We start from the raw sequence: 24,164 nt of genomic DNA, 5'->3' as shown, positions 1-24,164 counted from the left end.
TGACAGCAGGTAAAGGGGGCGGTTGACCTGGAGGGAAGGAGCAGTGAGGTCCAGTGAGGTCGGTGGGGTGCGGGCTAAGTGTCTTTGGAACCTGGGTGTGGGCTCATGGACAGGGTTGCCATTTGCTAAGGGGCTCCTGGGGTCCATTCCAAGGGGCTGGCGTTGCTTGTCCTTCCCTTCCTGAAAAGGGTCTCTCCAGCCTTCCTCATTGCTTGACAGAAGCTGGGCCAGATCCCCTGGCAGGGCAACCATCTGGCTTCACAGTTTTGCTGCAAAACCAAACAGGCCCTGCTGAGAGGGCTCAGCTGCCTCGGAAACCGCCCTAGACAGCCACGAGATGACCTTCTAGTTTAGCAATAGTTAGAGACCACCCCTTCCTCCCCACTGGAGTCCCAGCCTTCTCTAAGGTCTCCAACACTGACAAGCAGGGGAGGGCTAACCCAATTGGAGGCACTCTTAGGACTAAAAATAGCCAGCAAGCTCCCAATGGCACACATCCTTCGGCTGGCATCCTCTGGAGCACTGAACTCAAAACAGTGACATTCTTCCTCCTCCCTTCCCACCTAAAACACAGAGAAGAAGCAGGCCCACTGGGCAGCACTTCAGACACAGTACGTGGTCTGATGTAGGCACAGACATGGGGCGAGGCTAGCTCAGGACAGGCAGGGCTCTGGAGAAGTAAAGACTTCAGTAAAGACTTCTGGGATTAATCCATGGTTGTCACTAGAAAAAAGGATAAAATCAAGGAACCGTGTCACCATCCCATGGAAGAGCAACATTTTCCCGATACAAGTTTTCAGACTCTAAGAGGAAGGAAGCAGGGCCAAATAAGTAGCTATTGTACCAACTCTGGCTGGTCCTCATGGGATGCTTTGGGTGACAGCACAGTACCTCCCAGATCTCTGAAGCCCGGGACTCAGGTTCCTGGCATCACTGGGAGCTGGGTTGTCTCGGAGTTAACTTCAGAACTGTCCCTCCCTCAAGGAGTTTATACCCTTTGGGGGGAAGGCTAGCTACCCTCGGGGACAAACCAGCTGCCCAGCCTAGAGAGAGCTGGGCTGGACCACACAGCTCTCTTCCAGGAGCTGCACTGGCAGAGCGCTCGGGACCTCAGCTGCACCTAGAAGCAGCTCCCAGGTGACAACGCCTGTGCTGTCACTCCTCTGTCCCAGAAGCTTACGGATTCTGCTGTATAATATCCCCTTTCCCTTATTTTCTGAGATGAAGCCCCAGGGTCCATCTCAGTGCTCAAAACTGAAGCCCAGGTTGCCCCTGCTTTCCTGAACCAGGGGAACCCTGAGAAGGTAGGTAGTGTAGGCCTCCCCACCTCTTCATGTGCCAAGGCAGTATGGTATCGCGGCGATGTGTGCTTGGTGCATGTAGCTCTTGTTACTAGATGGAATACTGTGCCCTCTGCCCACAGGCCATCCTCAGTATCTGTTCCAGTATCCGCAGACACCGAAACCTGAGGTTCTCCAGTCGCTCCTGCAGCAGGCAGCCGTTACATAGTTACATAGTTCTTCCATGAACCTCTCTTGGTTCACACTCACTAATACAATGTAAACCCCACGAGGGGAACTGCCACCCTATTTTCCCATGCATATTATTTTATTGCCCTTTGCCCTAATTATCTTCAATTGATAGCTGCTTGAATCCAAGGGTGCGGAATCTAGGAGATGGAAGGTCAATTGTCTATTTTCACTTGAGGGTGTGTTTTACAAGGTCTTCCCGGAGATTTTGACAAGACTCTCTGGCTACGTCCTAACACAAAATAAAAGTATAATTTCTGCTCATCAGAACACATTTATCTCTCAACAGCCCATTGAAGACGCCTGTGTTGCTTGCCTGCCGGCATCTGTAACCCAAAACATCACGGATCATAGCTGGGGATGGCCTGGCATCCTATCATGGAAGACACCCCCTGCCCCACTTTGGGCTGGCTGCTGGCTACAGTCCATTATATAAACCACTGTGGTATGGCAGGTCCAGTGTGGTTCCGAATCACCCATTATCTTACAGCCCGAATATCGTCTTTGCTCATCATGTCCGAAGTCCAGAGGAATTTCTCCATTGTTTCACACACAAAAATAGATTTGAATTTCCAGTATGATATTAGAAAATAAGCAGAAATTCTGTGGCTGCTTTTCCCTGTGGAAGCAGTCCTGGGGTCAGGGGTCGCTGTAGCATTTTCCTGCTGCTGAACCAGGTCACATCTGTTTATGGCACTTAGGGGATGCTTAATTTTATTATGGTTGTGTGTGTGTGTATGTGTGTGTTGTTTGTCTTCTTTATTAAAAGCAAAGTCTTTGGGGGTAGAGATCGCAAGTTATTCATCACTAGCCTGGGGCTTTAAACATAATAGATGCCCAGGAACTGCTGCTGTAAGTGCATATATGCACTAAGGGATGAAAGATCTCTTCCAATAAACAATTGCTGAGAATTATAAAGGAAATGAGTTCTGTGGACATCACTAATTTCTGGTGGACCCACAGAAGCTGCCAGAACACATTGTTTCTCCCCTAATTGGACAGAAACCATCTGTTTAATAATCATTCCATTTTTTTTCCAGGAATTTGGCCTCGTAAAATCCAATTTCTTAAAGACAGAGGCGTCCACCTTTCCCTTGCTGTGTTTTAACCAAATTCCCAAGAGTATCATTGTGACTGCGTTGGCAGGGCCACCCAATGGCAGGGAGGTGACATCACTCCTCGGCATAGAGCCTGTGCTCACTTGAAATTTGGGTACTCTCTTTGCTGACTGGGAACAAGGTAGACTTTCACATTGCTTTAACTCCGCCCACAACCCTAAGGGCTGGAGACTTAACTCCAGATAGAGACAAGCATTCTGTCACCAGGTCACATGCCCAGCACTATTAACCAAACTGTGGAAACCTCATCTCCCTACCAAAGGAAATGTCTTTGAGCGTGCACCATCAACAGATGCACATTTGCTTGTTATTTACAAACCGCACACAAGTATTCTTGTGCCAATACGTTATGAGCACCACAAAACACATGGCAAAACGGGAAGTTTTCAAAGATGAGATGTTTCCAACCTAGAAAATAGACGTTCCGATGTCTTCTTCTTGAAGCTCTTTCCACACTCATCAGAGATGCACAGATTCCCATGTTGGAGTGCACAGGACTAGGCCTTACAGTAAGGTCGACAAGCCAGTGTCTTGGAGGCCAGGAGGGTTCACAGGATGCCTACCTAGCCTGGCATCCTTCTAGGTACCTCACTAATGAGGGCTGTGGTCGCAAAGTTGAGATCCAGAATTAGCGCTGATGGGCACAACTGTGTCAGAGGTGGCGGCAGAGAACAATTTGGCTGTGATCCCAAATGTCTCACAGGCTGATCGGGGGGTACCGAGCCTTATCCAGAGCAAGTCGCTGAGTACCCCTGAGCTACCCCGACTCAACAGGAAGCAGGAACGCTAACACAACACTCCAGGCTGCTCTGAGGGACAGTCGAGGTAGCATGGATGTGTTGTAACAGGAGCACTGGGCTTCTACCCAGGTGTCTTGTGTCTCACAGAGAGCGGGTGATCATGTTAGAGGTGATACAAGAACTATGGACTACAAAGCCGATCAGACCTCACTACAAGCCTCCATACCGACGCACGGGAGCACTTTCCCTCTACCCGATAGCCAAAGAAAGATATAGTTACTTAGAAATGCTAAAAGGGACAGTCTGGGGGGGAGAGACATGGTTGGTCAAGATAAAGAAGAGAGTAAGAATTAACAAGCAACAGAAGAAAGATAAAGCACCCATGCTTAGGGAAGAAGCAGACATACTTACTCAGCTCTCCTGTCCATCCGAAGCAAACTTTATACCAATTGTTACTTTTAATGGGAGTTGTTCGTATCTTTAAATGCATGATGTAAGTCAAGGCATGTATTAAAAAGGTAAAGAAGAATACGGTGCACTCAGCTCAAGGCCGGAATATCACGAACATCGGTAAACCGCCTTCTGCCTTCTTTCCCAGCTCTCTCTCTCTCTCTCTCTCTCTCTCTCTCTCTCTCTCTCTCTCTCTCTCTCTCTCCCTCTCCCTCTCCCTCAGCCTGTGTTCATCTGGTGCCACAGCGCACATCTCTGTAGATCCTTAGAACTCCCTTATGCATCCCCAAGCAGTGCATGGTGCGGTTCTATGGTTTTCCCACTTGAGACAATGTGTGGCTGCCATTATCCTTCACACGTTTGGCTCGTGAGTTGCTCACACAGGCTTATAAAGTTCCTGGCAGGAAGCCCACACAAATCATGTGGAAAAGGAAGAATCTAACAGTCACACACAATGTCTGGATCACAGTACCGACAGTCACAATTCAACATATTCTCTTAGTCATTTTTTTCTTTATGTATGAATAATAAATAACTTTTGAAAATGGGAATTATGACACGCATGAGATTTTTTTTAATTTAATTTTTACTTTACGTGTTTGGGTGTTTTGCCTGCATGTGCAGCTGTGCCTGGTGTCTGTGGAGGCCAGAAGAGGGCATCCGATACTCTGGAACAGGAGTTAGATGGGGTTGTGAGCCACTGGAAATAGAACTCAGGACCTCTAGAAGAACAGTCAGTGCTCTTAACCACTGAGCCATCTCTCCAGACCCTACACCTAAGAATTTGGATCCGTATCTGTTCGGGCCTCATGCTGTATGAACGTGTGTCATCCTTAGGATGCCTCTGTATTCGCGTACACTATATTGTTCTCAAACAGCCTTTCCCCTCTCGGCCTTCAGCCAGTTGTGTTCCTCTCTCATCTACTTGACATAACCTACAGCCTCATCTATATTCATTTTCTTCCTGTTCAGCCTTTGCTGCATGGGTTGCATAACTCACTGCTTAATCTATGCTCTGTCTTTCTAATAATTCTGACCCTTGTCTTGTTCCTGGCCACAGTGTCAGTCCTCAAGATCAACAACTATGTCTCACACGTAGCACATGCTCAGTAAACACGGGAAGGTTTTCTGATTGCTTCCTGAGGCTTGGACTCTTCCTCTTTCTATGTCTTGTTCTTTCTATGCATCGGTAAGAGCGTCCCAGGCTCAGGAGAGGATGCGAGTTGATGCCTTAGAAAGGCTTGAGGTTCTCTGCCTGTAACTTCCTAGTTCTGGTCTACCATCCCTTGGAGGTGCATGTGAGAACTTTGAGATGCACTGATGCAGGGCTGGAAGTATCCTGGGCCTTCCTGGGGTTTACTGACAGTGGGTCATCCTAGGACATGAACGATCCAGACATCAGAGGAAGAAATAATGAGATTTGAACTCTCCTTTGTATTCTATGTTCAAGGCTTTAAAATAAATACAGCAGCCTTTAAAAGAAAAATTAGGCTAGGTGTGATTATAAATTAACACATTTATTTTTCTATCATTAAAATGGCAAAAATGATTTTCCAGACTCCATTTTATAATGTTCGTTATTTTCTATTCTCAAACACAAGTGCACACACACACTTTTTTTTTTTTTTTTTGCAACTTGTCTATATTAATGATGTGCTAAGATCATTTCTGAGTTATTTACTAGTTCTATCTTACAGTGTAAGGGGAGAGGAAACAGGGCCCTGGGGCTTATCTTTCTCTTTGCTGCACCCTTACTAGCCCTTCTTGGCCCCGCCCACTCCCGACAGCCCTTTCTCCCCCCCCAGACCTCACACTTATTCAGCGGTGTTGATTCTAACACACCAATCTCCCTCTCTGAGCTGCTTTCCCTCATTTGTTCTTGCACTGTGACTTCCCACCAGCTGTGAAAAATCTGTCAGCACCAGCACCATCTCTGTATGCCAACGAGTGGAGAAAACTGCAGGTTCCTTCTATGGCACCAGCCTCTATGTCTTGCCAGATCCTTCAGCTTCAACAGTAGCCCAGGGGCATCCAACCACCAGGGAAACAGACAAGACACATCCTCCAGAAAACCTTTCTGCGGGAGAACCACAGTCACCACCAGAGGGAGTGCCTCTGCTCTTCCGGCCTCAGAGTGAACTTGATCACTCTGTGGCTCTTCTGATACCGCTGTGATGCTCTAGGGATAAGCGGTACTGAAATGCTCTCACCAGCGACTGTCAATTGGAGGAGTCTAGTTCACAGTGCGAGGGCAGCTCAAAGCAGGTCCCATTTCCCACAGTGCCTCATCTACTGCATCTACCAAGAAGACTCTCTCTGTGGAAGATCCAAAGGGACACCGGGGGACGCATCTTCAGACTGCATGAGTAGGCTGGCAAAGGGAAGGACCCTGCAGGCAGGACCTTATCCTGTAGAACCACGCCCTGCAGCTCCAGAGCGCCCCCTAGTGCCTTCTGGGCCACTGGCTACCCCCAGTCTCACGGTGGAATACTTCCTTGGCACCTTAGTTTGTTTATTTTACTGTTTATTTTATCTGCTGTTTGGGGATGAGGCATCTCCCCCTGCTATTTACACACCAGGGCCCTGTAAGGACACATGGTTGGTTCTTAGAAGCTTCCCCCACAAGGCTTCAAGGGAAAAACCTCAATTTTGGCGTTTCCTAGAAAAAACAAAACAAAACAAAACAAAACGATTTAAGGTTTCTTCTTGCAGCTCATGCTGTTGGAACAAAACCAAAAGGTAGGGTCTCGGCAGCACTTGGCGCCGCGCCTGTGCTTCTGGGAGCTAGAGGTGCCACTTGGTCCTCCTTGCAACACAGAGAAGGGCTGTTACTGTCCCCATTTCACAGATGTGGAAACTGAAGGTTCCTGGGAGTGGGGGTGGGGTGGGGCAGCTGCTAGCAGATCCAGGCAGCACCAGCAGAGAGTGAAGTTGGGTCTGTCCCCAGAAGCTCAGCCTCCAGAGTCCCAGTCCCCAGCAGCAGGCTTGCTTGCTACTGTCCAAATCTCCTACGACGTGACAGTCACAGCTTTCTAGAGTGCAGCACTCTTGTGATGCTCAGATTTTCTTTGATTCTCTGCATAAATTTACTAGGAAATCTTGTGATTTAAATGGCTACTATCTCCTTACTGGTTCTTTTTTTTTTTTTTTTTTTTTTTTTTTTAAGAAATCTGTGTTGGCAGAGTGCTTCCTGGTTTTGTTTCTGCTCTTTGCAGCGCTAGGGTTTAATCTGGGCATGTTGAATTCTAGAAAAGACCTCATCCACAGAGCCACAGCCCAGCCTTAGAGAAGTTCGTATTTCGTAGGTGAAGGTCTCCTAGCATAGGCCAGGTAGTCCTCAGATGACATCATTGGGAATATCCAGAATGTTGCTCATGCCTACAGTGAATACAAACAATTGTTTGTTCAATCTAATTTGGGGCTAACAAGAATATAATTAAGGCGCTTTCAGCTGGCCTGCCTCTCTGGGGAACATCCGGGTTCTCTAGGTTCCGTTAGTAAGCTATTGGTCAGGATGCAATGACCACTATATACTGTCCCAGGTTTCTAGATCAAGTCTGTAAGTCCTGACAGTCCCGGCCCTGCTTCTCTTTAGAACACACGAAGTTTTGCCAAATACACAGACTACTAGATATACATATAGTTTTCTCTGGGGTCACCTGCTCCCCAAGAGACTTGTTAAAGTGGGACACTATTCTTGAGCTAAATTATCAATCAAAAGTATTCTTCTTTCTGGTATGGCTGCTTTCTACAGATAATGAAATCCCATCAACTTCCTCTAAAGAAAACGTGACCTACATAACAATGAATAGCAATTAATTCTCTGCTGCAATCTTCAAAGGCTGGAGCTGAGCTAGAGGCCAGGAGTCCTAGGAGCCCACCCCATCTTGATTGGGAGCCTGCAGAAGGTAAAGGGACCTTGAGGGACAGGTCCCAAGTGTGAAATGATAGCACGGAGGGAAAGGGGTCAGAGCCAATGAAGAAAGAGCAGGCAGAATCCAGCACCCAGAGCATGCCAGAACATGCCAGAGCATGCCAGAACATGCCAGAGCATGCCAGAACATGCCAGAGCGTGCCAGAACATGCCAGAGTGTGCCAGAGCATGCCAGAACGTGCCAGAGCATGCCAGAACATCAGTTCCAGAACATCAGTTCCAGAACATCAGTTCCAGGCCAGGCCTGCTACCAAGAACCCGGAAGAAGAACTCTATAGATGAATCGCAGAGGAATGATTTTTGTAGATGATGCTTTCTCACCAGGTTGCTAGAACTAGAATGTATCACAGTCCTGTCATTACCTTCAGAGGTGGATGTAGTCCATCAGCATGCCCAATGGCTACATGGTCTCTGCCACCTGAACCTGCTCTGTGGGTCACATTCCTCCCTCGCAAGTGAGAAGCTTCAGTGGTAACTGTCCCAAGAGGGTCTCCACGAGAATATATTCCACGAGAGAACAGGTTAGGAGTGGGGGGTGCGCTTTGGGGGGTGGGGTGAAACAGGATCAATGGTTGTTCAAGTCCAGCTTAAGCAACATGGCAAGATGCTCTCTCAAAAACACAGCAGAGACGAATGAATGAGGGAACTAGGCAACAACCGACCATAGACGCAGGGTCCAGACTCCAGCTTGATCTTGACCGAATTCCTTAAGACTCTGAACCGGTCTGCATCTCCTTTCTCCCAACAGTAAAACCAGAAGCCAGTTATGACGATAGTTCACACACCTGAAGAGCGAGGGCAGGCTGTGTATCTACTTGCTCCTGACACAAGGCAAGCCCAGAGAAGTTCTGACTATACTAAAGGATAACCAGGGTAGGCCTGGGGTTCTCATTCTAGAGTACCTGCCTGGGGCTGTCCTAGAAAATCAACCCAGTGTCCTTGGCAGAGAATCATCCACCTACTGTAACCCACCCAGGAGGCAGTCACTACTCGCCACCAGCTCTGGACGCATGGAGATGTAGAGATTGCAGATTGCATGGCTCATGTGTAAGACAATCTGGAGGAGACAAGATTCTGGGTGTGGATGACAGGCCTAGGGGCCAGTGGATGGGAATGGGACCTCCGTGAGAGAGGCTTTGTGCGGCAGTAGACCTGTTCTGTCTCGACTGAGATGAAGTACGTGACTCTGTGCATTTATCAAGACTTGGGGATTGAATAAAAGAGAAACATGTGTTACTGTGTGTGAGCTTGAAAAATAACGGCTCAAGCCATTTTTTTTTAAACCAAGCTTACATCTTTCAAGACAGGGATGCAAAAAGAGAAACGTCTTTATCACGGTAAGGAATCTGCCCTGTTCCTTACAAGCTTATGTTTTTGGATGTTTATTCCAGACTGTGTGGGGAGGGTAAGAGAAGTTGGAGCGAGATCCTCGCTGGCAGAAGTAAGTCACTAGAGGCAGGCCGTAGAAAGTTGTAAGCCCTCCTGTCCCCCACTTTGTCTCTGCTTATAGGGCAGTCAGCTGTAGGTTCCCTGTCGCAATGATTTGGGACCTCCGAAACCGTGAGCTCAACTAAATCTTCCTGCCCCCAAGTCATGTCTGCTGGATATTTAATCACAGTAACACAAAGGTGACTAACACAGTATCCAGAGTCAACTTGTCTGGACCCACCTCTCTCCAAGCCACCCTTCTGGCTCAAGGTTTGCCTGCCACATGCATAGACCAGTCCTTTTCTGTAGGTTCATAGTCAGTAGGTATTTAGCAAAAACTAACCACCTAGACTTCAGGGAGATATGCCAGAAATATTAGCAGCCAGCTCTCTGAAGCTTATATACTCCCTATCCTATGTCAACAAGGCAGAACCTATCTCCTGCTGGTAGGCTAAACCAAAGACCCAAAACTTAAGAAAGCAAAATCAATGAGGGAGAATTTGGTCACCAAAGCTCAGCTTTCTGTCCCCTGTACCTGGACAAAACCCATCTTTTCTTGAAAGATCAACACCACTAGTGCTTATCAAGGATGGCAACATAGGGCCACTGTCCTACTGGGGATCAAAGACTTAAGTCCAGCTCAGTACACTGTTCACTGAATGCCTCTATGTTAAGCAGCACCTCCCATTCCCTTCCCTAGGAACACCTCCCTCCTAGTGCAGGGTTCCGGCTCAGGCTGATCATCCTGCTCTTGGGCACTGCCAATGGACAGGCTCTCTGAAGCTCTGTTGGCTAAGGCTTCCCTATGGCTTAATACATGGTTGCTGACATTGCAGAAGTGATAGATCCAGTTAGAGCAGGCTCAAGAACTGTGCTTAGAGAGCAATGGGGATCCTAGAGGTCTGAGCCCCCTCCCCCCATAGCTACTGCAGTTCCTTCTGCATCCATTAACAGAAGGTATGGGTGATATGCAATTGGGCTGCTATTCATGCCAAGGCTAGAGAGTTGCCGCTGTTCAGGGACCCTGGCTGAAAAGATTCAAAGCCAGAGAGACCCACAGCCTACAACCAACAGGCCCAAAACCAGTCACCCTTTTTGAACAAGCCACACACAAAGAACAGTTTTCTTTTTATTTGCTTTCTTTTATTACAATTAACAACACTTGAGATGATCAACCCAAAAGAGGAAATATTTGTTTCTGCTCAGCTTTNGAGGTGAAGTTCATGGTCTGGTGGCCCAGTGACCTCAGGACTTGCGACACTTAAGGCCTTGATCCCCAGTAGGACACTGGCCCTATGTCACCGTCCATGGACAACAAGGATGCTAAGCTCCAGAGACGGGACAGGTACTCCTTATTTCTACCCATGTTACTTCTATAATAAGATTGGGACCTTCCTTTGACCTCTCTGATGCCCTCCCTCCCCCACCCCCACTGTGATCATTAACGTCAGCCTGGAGACCTGACTTGCTGAAGCTGTAGTCTATATAACTCATGCAACCATGGTTTGTACAGAACATTCCACAGAGGCATGTGGTGGCCAGAAATCGAAAGAGAAGAGGAGGAAGAAGAAAGGGCCCCATTCATGGTGTCCCCTGTTCCCTAATATCATCATGGAGGGATATCTCAACAGACCCCACCGTGGGAGCCACGCCTTTAACACATAGGCCTTTGGGAGACATCTTGGATCCAAACTATAATATATAGCTTTAAATATTTTTTAATAGTTGAAAAAAGAAACCAAAAAGGAAGGCTACAAATGAGGCAGAGGCTGTGGTGGGCAGTCTGAAGTTTGACTCTATGACCTTTTATAGTCAGTTTCTGTTCCCCTGGCTAGTGGAGAGTGAAGGGCCCTTACTCTTAAGGTTCAGTTCCTTGTATCTAGGACAGAGCTCCCAGAGGTGCCGGGACCCTCTGCGGGCCACACTACAGGAGCGGACAAGACCGGGAGGAGCTGGAAGCAGTTCAGATCGGATCTATTAATCTTCAGGCTCTCCACTGTGGGCCAGCCCAGCTGTTCAAGAAAGGACTGCGCTCTCCCTCAGCTCTGTCAGGGGTTACATAACCGCAAAGGCCTCAGAAAAATACCTCAGCCGTTCCCGGAGCTCCAGATTGACTAGAAAATTTCCCTGCATCCAAGATGATACAAGGGATTTGTCAAAATGGCCTCCTTCCACGCTACGAATCCTTTCCCCAGCCAAACAGTCCTGCTGAAAGCTCAGGGGTTTTGTTAATAAATAAAATATTTTTAAAAGAAAAAAAAAAATCCCGGCTTCTTGCTCTTTCTGAGCAGGGAAGTCATTTGTAACAAAAACGAAGTGAGATCCATACCGTCTAGTCACTTCACTCTATACTCTGTCGACCTGAACAGGTACCGTGTGTCACAGAACAGGAATGTGGAGTGACACAGGCCCCTTGCTGGGTGCAGCTCAGGGCCAGGCTCACCTGCACCATCTCCAGGGTGGGGCAGCTGCATTGTGGGCTTTTCTTGTGATGGTGCTGGGGTGGGGAATGAGTGTCACTAGTTCCTAGACAAGGGTCAATTGCTCAGGGCTCTTCCTTCCGACTGGTGGCAGTTGGCTGGGCTGAGAGAGGGAGATAGGAGGGGAAAGACACAGAACACAGCCTGGGAGTGAGCAGGCATGAAGAGACATCACAGGCGATGAGATGATTTTACAGCATGAAATGTCCACTAGAGACAGCTTAATCGGTGCCCACCTCCTTATGGTTGCCTGATGCCTCAGGGGACAAGGGGCAGCAGTACTCTCTTGCCCCTTCCTTACAGAACAGTCATAGGGCTTGGACCAGACAAAGGATGCAAGGAGCTACAGAGCAATAAATCTCCACCACCACGCACTCATTCACTCGGGGGATCCTATTCACAAGGACAGAGCTAGTTCTGGGGTGAAGGTGAGCAAGACAGCTCAGCCCTTGGTCTGATGCCATGGGAGTTGATTTAGTGAGGAACGGTTTTGTATACAGGGTTTGTATAAAGTTTCCTTTACGGAAAACCTTCTCAAAACCCAGACAGTATTCTTTCTTTCCTTTCCTTTCTGGTGAAGATTCTTGTTCTGAACTGAGAGCCGAAATTTTCATATTTCGCCCTGTCTTAACTCCGCCTGCCTTACCAAAGAACCATACTGGGTGGTAGACAACAGACATTTAATTCTCACAGTTCTGGAACAGTTAAAGATGGGAGTTTAAACCAGGAAATTGGTTCTTGGTAAAGGCTTTCTCCCTCACTTGCCTTCCTACTATGCCCTCACTTAGCCGAGAGAGTTCTAGCATCCTTTCTTTAACCAATAATGGCACTAATTCCATCACTGGCCTTCCTCCTCATGGTCTACTTACTTTTTGTGATCATGTGATAAACACTGTGGCCAAAATCACAGTGGGGAAGTCAGGATCTATTTGACTTACACGTCCGGGTCACAGCACATCACTGAGAGAAGTCAGGGCCTCAAGCAGGAAGTAAAGGCAGACACCATGGAGGAGCCCTGCCTGCTGGCTTGCTTGTGCTTGTCTGGTTTCTTACAGAGCCCAGGACCACTTGCCTAGAAGATGGAGCTGCCCAGAATGGGCAGGTCTCTTCCACACCAGCCAAGAATCAAGACAATCCCCCACAGATATGCCCAAGGTCAATCTGATGGACGAAAGCCCCCAGTTAAGACTCTCTCAGATAACTCTGGGCTCCATCAAGTTGACAGCTGAAGCCAACTAGAACTTCCAAAGACCTCTATTCCAGGAACACCACAACAGGCGTAGAACTTGTCACGTAACCCAGGCACAGAGACAAACGGGCAGCACAGTCAACTCAGTAACAGCCCTGATGTCCCCAGAGTGATGACCTGCAGTACCAGGTTATCACCTCCAGCTTGTGAGGATGGCCGTGATCAAAAGCACGCCAAACATATTGGAGAGGTAGCAGAGGAGATATAAGCCTGGTGTACCCCTTATAGAAAGAAGTGCAGAAATCAGTATGGAGAAACCTTAAATCTTACCGTGTGGCCTGGACAACCAACATCCAAGTACTACAGTCACATGTGTGATGGCATTATTATTCTGTTTTCAACTGAAGACAACCCTGCCAGGTGACCTGAGGGGTCATCCAACCCTGAGGGGTGGGGAGGACTGAGGCAGGATGGTGCCTTCGAATTCAAGGCCAATCTGGGCTACACAGAGTTCTAAGCCAGCCTACAGAATGGGCTGTCTTAACCCCGTCTCAATCAAACAGGCACATTTTTTAAAACATGAGAGGTTGAAATCCCATTTTTGTGATCACGTGGATGAGTCCATAAGACATGTCACTTGGGAAACGGGTCACAGAAGGACAAAGAGTGTATGCTTCCACTTATCTGAATGTTTTATTGGTCTGATCTTGCTGTAAAAGAATCTCGAGGCTGGGTGATTCATAAAGGAAAGAGGTTTTCACTCAAGCTTTCGAGAGAGTATAACCTAAGGCAGATGGCATCACCAGAGGGAGGGTGTGTGTGAAAGAGACCCCCTGGTGACACAGGAAGCCAGAGAGCTTGGGAACCTGGCTTGCTCCTTTTATCACAACCTGCTCTCTTTAGGACGACTCACTGCCTCCTAGAGACCTGCATTAAGTCCTTGTGAGGGTGGTGCCCTCAATGACCTCATTACCACATGCTGACTGACCAGGCTCCACCTCTTAAAGGTCCCACTACCTTTCTACTTCATTAGATCCAAGCCTCCAGCACTCCAGTGTGTCCCGACATGGAGAATACATTCAATTCACATCCAAACTATAGCAAAGATGCATTTTATGTAATCATGAATGTTAGGTGCTGGGGAAAGAGAAAAAAATGGTGCCTTGTTGTCCAGTGGGTAAGGCATTGCTATAAACATGAAGGCTGGGAAGCAAGAAGTGTTGTGGTGATTTCAAACCAAACCATTTGGAGGCCAGAGAAGGCCAGCTGGTGGAGACAGGACTCCGGGGATCAAAGGGGAGCCAGGGGGAAGACAGGAAATAGTCACCTTTTGCTTTGGAGATCTGCCTTCCATTTCTCACTCAAGCAACCATGGGCAAAGCATGTCTCCCCTTTCCAAGCCAGATCGTTGGTAAAATGGTAAAATAAGCTTCTACCAGTGAATGCCAGAAGAGCGTGCGCGTGAGCACCTGATTGTGGACTGACAGCAGCATCATGAAGGATCTTGGTTGTGGAATGCAGGCATGGAGTAGGAGAGAGACAGCTGTCTCCGATGATCCACAGGCACCACCGTTTGTGTAGAATGTTTGAGCTCTCATGTGACTTAAGCCCACTTGTGTGAAGCCCCTGGCTCTGCATCTAGCATGAGAGCGAGCACACGGTCGATGGGGCACATGGAACTGCTGGCCCATCAGCAGGTCCCCTCACGTGCTGGAGGCCTGAGTGCTTTGTGAGAAAGCCACACACCAGGGACGGGGCGATCCAGAAAACTACTGTGAGAGGCACAGGCAGAGACATCAACTTGTTCAGCAAACTCCAGAACGTCAGGGTGGGCAGATCTCTCCGGAGCTTTTGAAAGATGTAATTTTAGAATAAATTTATAGTGATTTATGAGGCTTGTTAGCCTGAGAGACAGTGTGGGCTAGAAAGCATACATAGGTCAGGAGAGGGTTCTATAAATCTCTCCACATTTATAGCCAAGGAACCTGAGAGCAGTGCCCTGGATTTTCGTTGGAATGCATAAGTCTACATATTTATGGTTTTCATGTCTCTCTTCAACCTTAGTACACCTTCAAGGATGCCCACAGATGAATCATGGGTTTGCTCTGTGTACTAATTAGGGTTACTATTGCTGCCATGAAACACCATGACCAAAGCAAGCTGGGGACAAAGGGGTTCTTTGGCTTTCATATCATGGTTCATCACTGAAGGAAGTCAGGACAGGAACTCAAGCAGGGCAGGAACCTGGAGGCGGGAGCTGATGTGGTGGCCACGGAGGAGCCCTGCTTACTGGCTTGCTCCCCATGGCCTGCTCAGTTTTTCTTATAGAACCCAGAATCACCAGCCTAGGGATGGCTCCACTCACAACGGGGCTGGACCCTCCTCCCATCAATCACTAATTAAGAAAATGTCCTGTATGTTTGCTTACTGTTGGGTCTTACAGGGGCATCGTCTCAACTGAGGCTCCCTCCTTTCAAATGGCTCTAGCTTGTACCAGGTCGACATAAAAGCAGCAAGCTGCTAACAATCCGGTTGGATAGAGACAGTGAGGAATGAGAACAGTGGGAAACAGAGCCCAACACTGTTGTGTGGGGGGAATTCACACACACACTTAGGAAGCCCACTTAGATCCAGATGCCAACATGCTGCAGAAATGAATCTCAGACCAAACCAGGTTGAAGCAAAATTGTTAAGAAAATGGTAGTGCACACTGGGATTAAAGCATGACCATCAATGTAAGGAGGCATTGGAAGTGTCTTCACGATAATTTTGAATTATATAATTTTGTCCTCTCTCTCTCCCCTTCATGTGTGTGTGTGTGTGTGTGTGTGTGTGTGTGTGTGTGTGTGTGTATACCCATGGAAACCAGAGGACCACTCTTAGGAGTTGGTCTCTCTTGCACCTCCTACAATCTGGGAACTGATCTTGGATTGTCATGTCTTCATGCAAGCACCTCTCTGTCTGCTGGGCCATCTCACCAGCACGAAATCCCCCTTTCCAAAGGAAACTGTAAGATGTCCTATGAGGTATATCACCCAAGCTCAGAGGTGAGCTAGGAGTGATGACCTTGGTGTGGGTCTGTGCTTCGCCCTGTTATGACTTCAGGCACACCACTGAACCTTCTAAGCCTAGATTTCCAAGCTCTGTACGAAGCTCCCTCCAATGAGACAGAAGAACCATAAATCAGACAAAGGACTGTTGTAGCAGGATTGCAAAGTGCTAGCCATGAATAAATGTAAGTTTCTTTATTAAAGGATGAGTTCTGCTTTAGACTATAGGAAATGAACTTTCTTGGTCCAAGAATGTCCGCATGAGGAGCTAAAGGAACTGGAAGACCACTCTCTCTGAGTGAGCCTCCTGCATCTGTTGCATATCTAAGACCAGAGCCTGTACCTGTGCCCAGAGTCGCAGGGAGCAGGGACCTCTGTCCAGCTCACTGGTGGTGTTCATCTTTAATTTGGAAAACTAAATTTGCTTTCCATGTGATGGGGTGACCAAAGATCTGCATTTCTGAGTCAGACACCTGGGGGTTCTTGCTTTTGGTTCCTCTCCCCTCTGCTTTAAGGGGTCTCCCGGTGACCTGTTTCTCAGGGAAACAGATCTGGGGTTAGGGAACTCCCGACTGGTGAAACAGTGAGTTGCTCCTTTCTGCTTTGTAGATGTGGCTCACTAGCCCTGTAAGTGGAGACAGGAGAAATGGTGAACTCCAGGAAACCAGCTCATTTGAATAGATGTGCATCAATTATGCCTTCCAGGAAGATTGTCTGACCAAGAGTAAAGGAGAGGAGATGTGTCTTTCTGCTCCTTTCCATCTGGTCCTCTCTTCCCTCCCACTGCTTTCTTAAATACCAAAAACAATTTTAAGCTTCCATATGCAGAAGTACGTCTTGATACATAGATTACACAGAGATGTGCAAAGTATTGGTGTAGCAGGGTCACCCAAAGTCTAGTTCTATTCCACACTCTCGTCTCACCCTCCCGCTTCTCTTCAATTAGATTTCTGGGTGTTTCTCTGTAGACTGGAAGGCTTAGGACTGAAAGGACCCATGATAACTGAAGCCTCATGAGCAAAGTGATGGATAACACAGTATCCCCAGCGTCTGTGATTGGACATACCAGACCCCACTTACAGACCTTTACACGGAGGATAAAACAGGCTCAGAAGAGGGCTGTAGCATGGCCAGCTTTGGCCCGAGCATCCTGCCTCTGAGACAGTAATCTTCCAATGGCCATGTTTGCCCTTCCTGCTGGCACACTGATTCAGTGGGCAGACTTCTCACTGTGCCCTACGAGTCCCTTTCCAGCCATGCTCACCCTCAGAAAGGTGTGCTAGATGGCAGGGCCAGGAGCAAGCGCAAACACGTGCAGGTACATGTCACCTGTCCTTATCTGAGCCACTCTTGCAGGCAGGCAGCTCTTGGCATTCATCCCAGGAACAGAGGCCAAGGGCAAAGCATTTCTTAATTACTGCTTATCGTGCAAGTTTTTGTGTTGGTGGGGACAGTGGCCCAGTCTGCAAAACAGAGCCAGTTCTTACCAGCCTGCAGTGAGTTGATCTCAGGAATCCATCCTTACCTAACCATGGGTGGTATTGCACTCGGAGAAGAGGTGGCAAGCACTCTAGACAAGTCCCCATCCACCCAGCAAACGGTTAAGTCACACCCTCCTGATAGTTCTTCACCAAAGGCCTAAGGTTCTCCGCTGCCCTCAGCGGTCATGCTGCGGCTTCATAATCCATCTCCTTCTGGTTTTCACACACAACCACCTGAGGTTGCAAAAGGCTAAATCATGTGATTTATTTTTTCCCCACTGTAGACGGAAGAGACTGAGATTTAGATGGTCATAGGCCTGAACCACAAACTCAAAAGTAGAAGAGAAAAAATGGCAGGTAATTAAATGAATCTAGATTAATAACCTATGACCCTCCCCCCAAAACAACAACACACTGTTTCCTGTATAGGTCACAGCTCCGCATGAGCCAGCAGGCTTCTCATGTGTCTATCTCCCAAGGACACTGTTATCTCTACTGTTTGCCTGAGGAATGAAGTGGTACCTGCTCCAATTTCATATCGCACTCCACACAGTTCACTGGACAGAGCTAGGTACAAGGCAGATGCAACAGAGGCCAAGAATCCTATCTTCTCAGTGTCTCTGGCAAAGGGATGGCTCGGAGGGTTACTGATGGAGTCAAGACTAGACTAAGAACTTCTGAGCTCCCACACCAATCCCATGACAGGTCACTGAGGATAAGACGGGGAGATTCGGAGAACACAGCCCCTGCTCTGCCTGCGCAAAACAGAAATATTACAGAGAAAACCTTCTTAAACCACCTAACACCTAGCTCAGTCTCCCCAAGTGACCAGTGACACATGTTAGTTTGGTTTAGAGATAGTTTATCACTATGTCATCCAGGATGACGTTGAACTTGCAATCCTCTCAGGTGCTGGGATTACAGCCAAGCACCACATATCCGATGTGTTGGTCTGTTTTGTTTTGTTTTGTCAGCTTAACACAAACTACAGTTCCATGGGAAGAACCTCAATTAAGAAAATGCCTGTAGGCAAATCTGCAGGGCCTTTTCTTCATTCATGATTGGTGTGGGAGGGCACAGCTCACTTTGAGCAGTGCCACCCCTGGCCAGGTGGTCCTAGGTTATTTAAGAAAGCAAGTGGAGTAAGCCAGGAAAAGCAAGCCAGTAAGTAGAACCCCTCCGTGTCCTCTGCTTCCATTCCCGCCTCCAGGTCCCTACCTTGAGTTTTTGTCCTGACTTCCATTTATGGTGACTATAACTGCAAGCTGAAATAAACCCTTTCCTCCTCAAGTAGCTTTTGGTCATGGTGTTTTATCACAGCAATAAAAGGAAAACACACCTCTGTACATATAATTTGTGTGCATATTCTCTCCATGAATAGTTATCTGATTTATTATTTTATTTAAAAGACGGAACTACAATATACATTATTTTGCAACAAATACATAAGACAAGCATTTTTTTTTAAAAGCATCCAGTGCTTCTCTACACACAACCATCAAGTCTCCACCCCAGAGCAACTTCTTACAAATGAGGTATAATCTTGAGGTGATCTTGGCTTAATTACAAATAGCTCCCAAGGGCGGTACTAAGCATGAAGGATTCACACCTTCACTCTACATTAACACTCATTCTGGGGTGAGGTCCTGGCCCCTCTTTTTCAGCAGCTACCACTCGGCCTGCTACCTAGTCAGGGACAGGCTGTCCCCTGCCCTAAGATTCTCCAGTGGGACCACTATCTTATAAAACCATGCAGGACACTGGAAGTGGTCTTGAGTGTACCCCTTTGGGCTAAACAAAGTCATCTCATTCTTTCTGAGCATATGACTAGATCGCACAAACCTGAAGACATCTGAATGCACTGCCCCTTGGGGTCATCTTGTGTAACCGGCTTGCGTCTGTGCCTTCTCTACGGAAAGCCAGGAATTATTCTCTCCATTTTACATCAGGCTATGGTTTGGGGACAGGAGGGCAGTTGCCCAAGGCTGGATCCCAAAGTCCTACAGAGTTTGCCCTCCTGATCCAGGTCTGGGGCTGAGGACATCACTCTGAGATAGCCTATTCAAGACCCAGTTTCACCAGGCAGCCCCCTGAGAAAAGCAGAGAAAGGAGAGTTACAGAGCGGGGTAGTGCTGGCCACGCGGCACCCTGCAGCCAACATCTAAATCTTCAGATCTAGATACAGGGTTCTCTTAAAGTGAAGTCAGCACAAAGCATAGCACAGCTCCAGCCTCAAATGGTGCTGGAGAGCATGTTCTGCCTGCTCCTCTCCCTCTGTCCCTGCAGATGGCTCTCCACTTGGAGGCACGGAAAGGCCCTGAAGCTACAAATGTCCCCACGGTTCAGTCACTTCACAGCCTTACAAAGCCCTGCCCAGCTCCAGGAGCTGCAAACAACACATCCAGGTGCTGTCTGTAATGCCTCCTTTTCAGAAAGGAAGGAGCTGCTGGATCATCACCCTTCCTGTTCGCTGCTGAGAAGACCTATGAATTGGGACATAGTAAGGTAGAACAACCAGTCGGTTTGTGAGACCTACTATGTTCTGTATCTTCATTGAACACCCCCCCCACCTTGCAAAGACCATGCTGAAGGGTTAACCACCAGCCCGTGCACTATGGAGAGGTAGGGGAAACATAAGAGGCGAAGCCTAGTGATGAAGACTTAGGACACTCGCGAGTGGGAGCCACTGGAGGGGATGTTGGTTTCCAGCTCCTTCCCATTCTCTCTGCCTCGTGGCCATCGGGAGATGAGCACTGTTCACTGTCACCTACCACCACCATGATGTACTGTATATTTATACATATGTATAAATATGTATAATTATACATATATAGTATATGTTATATATAACACATCATAATACTATATTTAATTATAACATATCATAATACTATATTTAATTATAAAATATAATTATATAAAATTAATTATAATTATTATATATTATAGTAGACATATTACAGAATATACTATGTTTTATAAAATATGATATATATTTTATTATGTTATTATTGTATATTATATATTATGCAATTATACTTATATAATAATTATATAATTGTAATATGTTAAATGATATAATAGAAAAAGTTATTATTATATTATATTATATTAAATATAGTATAACATTATAATATAATATGTGTCATATTATAATTAACATATTTACTATATATTATATTAAATATAGCATAACATTATATTATAATATAATATGTGTCATATTATAATTAATATATTTATTATGTATTATATTAAATATAGTATAACATTATTATAATATATGTCATATTATAATTAATTTATTTCTGCCTTATAAGTTTTCTCAGTATTTTGTCATAATAATGGAAAGCTGACTCACACAAGTTCAGATGCCTAACTGGGAAGATAGAGTCAGGCACAGTTAGGAGTGTAAATACACAGAGCACAAGGTGGTTGCCCATCAAGAACCACAGAACGGACACTGGGTCAGAAGGAGAGTTGAGTGCCCCAAGTCATTGCCCATCCATTTGCCCAGAAGGGAACACAGAGTCAGAGCTAGACACAAAACCTTCTAGCCTGCAAGATGGCTCAGTGGGTAAAGTCACCTACCATCAAGAATGACAACATAGGGTCCCCACAGTAGAAAGGACAGATCTGACTCTTGATGGTTATCTCTGACTTCCACCAAAGAGCTGGAGTGTATATATCACCCAAAGTAAATACGGTTCTTAGACAGCCTCCCTGACTTCCACATCTGCTTTTCCTGCACAGTGAGGGCTGTACTCAGGCTGCTGTGCCCTGCATGAGCTCCCGGAAATGAAAGCCACGAGCTCACAGCATGACTGACGCGGCACAATGTGGGGGTAAGAGCAGAATGGAAAGAGGGGGTGCCAGGGGAACCTCAGGTTGACTTGGTGACAAGCTCTGTGCCAATAGTGTGTCCTAGAGTGGCCCCCACGTACCCAGCAGCCTCTGTTGCCCTGTAAATCTTGTTTTAGGGCCAGCCTCTGCTAAGGGAACCGGGGAGAGCCTGGGCTCATGGGAACTGAAGGATTATCTAGGATGAGACAGCTGTGGCGGCTGAGGCAGGAATCAGCTAGTCAGCACGGCCCTGACCGATTTCACCCAAGAACATAGATGTCTTCCCCAGTCTCTGAAGGGCTTCCCTGAAGATGGGCGCTGCAGTACTTCCTTACATCTGGCATTGATTCTCAGGAATAACCTCCCAGCCTCCAGCCAGTGGTGATGTGGACTTGCGGATCCACGGCCCTTCAGCTCGTGGCCCAGAGGCAGTCCCTACTCTCGGCCCATTCCACATAAGAAAATCCAAAGTAGCTTCAAATGCAAAAAGAGTAAGAGAGCAAAGGAGTTTAATCAGGCAAAAGGCAGCCAGCTTTTACAACCGAGGGATTTCCCTAGCACATTTAAGAATGAGACTCGATTTCCAAAAATTCCTTTGGCACTCAACTTTTCAGGAACATGACTATTGTCAATTTATGAGAACAAAACAGTGTTCTTTTTCTTCTTTTTTTCTTTTTGGCTTTGCTCCTGATACTGACATGCCAAAGAGAGTCGGGGTTTGCCGGGAAGAAAAAAAAAAATGATTTACTCAAAAAAAAAAAAAAATGTTCTGCCATCTTTACTTAAAGTGTCTTTTCTGTACACGCCAAATAAACTCTGGAAATTTCTGCATTGCAAAGGCAAGACAGTGAGGTGAGACTGCAAACTCAAAACTGCTCTGACAAGGTTGACAGACGATGCCCGAGGTGTCCAGGGCCTGGACATCCAAGGCTTTTCCTCCTCTAGGTAATTTTTCAACTTAAAATGCTAGTATTGATTAGCTGTAGGCTTTATTGATGAGCTACTTTCGAAAACTCAAGGCTGTTTTAATTTTAATAGCCTTTCTTCTCAAAATTCGATCCCCTCCCGCTCCACCCTTACCACCAAGTAACATGTCTGTGGAAAGATGGGTGTGAACACATTGGGGCACTGCCTCACTTCAGTAATGTATTAGCTAATGAAGGGCTACTCCGATCGACATAGCTCAGCATAAAGTACAGCAATTTCCTGAGAAAAGACAGAAATGCTTTTCCTTATCGGGCTAATGGAGTACTTACTCTTGGACCACACACTTAAGTATTACTATGGCTTCCTATCTCACCAATTAGTTAAATAGCAAAGCCACACCTCCGGGTTGAGGGTTTCTGTGCCTTGACGGGTGGGGTGGTAGGTTCCAGGCCCTCTCGGGAGAAAGGCATCTTTCATATAAAAGCTGGCAACCAACAGGAAGGTTGGAAGGAGAGTCACTGTGTGGCCACCTGTTCTAGTGAGGCATTTAGAATCTTCTGGCAGCTATCAAGCTCCACTTCAGTCCCAATCCCACTAGGGCAGCTACTGAGCCAGAAGACTCCAAGCAAACCGTTGCCTATGTCATCTAAATGATGGGGCCCAGCAGAGGACAGCTTTCAAAGTCAAGGATTCTATTTGAGAAGAGCCGTCTGCATTTTGAAAGTGGCTTTACATGGATGCTGTATAACATCAAAGGGTTCATTCAACAATGCCGAGATAAAGAAAGGTGACGGGCTCCACCCAGCCCCGTCTCCTCAAAGTGTCTAGCTGAACTAGAAGTTCCTGCCACTGTCACCTCTGTGTGCTTTAAAAATGCAGAGCAGGTACAGGTGGCATGGCTCAGTGGGTAAAGGTACTTGTCACCAAGCCAAGCCAATGACCCGAGTCTGATGCCTAGGGGCCACATGGTAGAAGGAGAGAACCAACTCCCACATGTTGCCCTCTGACCTCTGTTGTGCTAGGAAGCGTTCATGAACCCCAAAAGACCACCAAGGAGCTGACTCTGATGCAATAGCACTAGGGTCTTTATTCAAGCTTGAGCAACACCACTGTCTCCTCTGACACAGCAGGACAGGAGGGCGAAGCCCCAAGCTCTCAGCAGGACAAAGCTTTATAGGAAATGGTGAGCAAGCAAGCGGGTTTCAGCCTGGCAAGCATCTCATTGTATGCCTATTGTAAGCCGACAGGTGGGTGCTCTGAAGCAAAACCATGAACAATCAGAAACGGTCTGTAAGTACACCTGAGACAACCAGACTAATCTTTGATTGACTGTTGCTAGGAAGTAGCTAGGGAGTAACTCTGGGGTATGGGCCAAGGACAAGTCATGGGGCCCTTCCTGGTACTTGGGTGCAGCCTGGGTTCAGCCTTAGGTCAAGCTTCTCTTAAGATGGAGGCCGGTCCTAAGATGGAGTAGGTTTGGTCTCTTGCCACCACATGAATTATGTGGCACATATATGCACACACATAAGGTAAGGTTTAAGTGATAAAAATGCAGAATGCATGGCCCTGTTTCTCACACATAACTCAGGCTTTGCTCATAACAAAATTCCTGGATAACTCACGTGCACATCCAGAGTGAGGAGCCCTGATCGAGACCCAGAGCCACATTCATAGCCGCACTCCCAGCTAGTGGTCAAGATAGATGTATTAGATGGGCAGATAACAGAGGATCACACAGACATCTGAATGGATGGGTGGACCAATAGATGTTCTGCTGGCTGTATATATGGATCAGTGAATGAACGCATAACTGATTAAATAAATGAATAAGATTCACTGACGTGGGAAACCAAAATGCTTGACTACCAAAGTCAGACTGACACAAAACACTTGGAAATCCTAGCCGTTTCTCATCCACTTTCTCCTTCTCCTTCTCCTTCTCCTTCTCCTTCTCCTTCTCCTCCTCCTCCTCCCCCTCCTCCTCCTCCTCCTCCT

At 47.0% G+C, this 24,164-nt stretch overlaps 1 protein-coding gene across 3 annotated transcripts in view; it reads right to left on the bottom strand.

Moving 5' to 3' along the window:
- Ank1 (ankyrin 1) overlaps nt 1-24,164 on the bottom strand; it is a 178,917-nt gene that overhangs the window by 118,610 nt on the left and 36,143 nt on the right. The window lies entirely within an intron of this gene.

Source organism: Mus pahari, chromosome 19 (assembly GCF_900095145.1).
Source record: "Mus pahari chromosome 19, PAHARI_EIJ_v1.1, whole genome shotgun sequence".
NCBI classification, from domain to species: Eukaryota; Metazoa; Chordata; class Mammalia; order Rodentia; family Muridae; genus Mus; species Mus pahari.
This window is presented reverse-complemented; position numbering and strand designations above follow the sequence as displayed.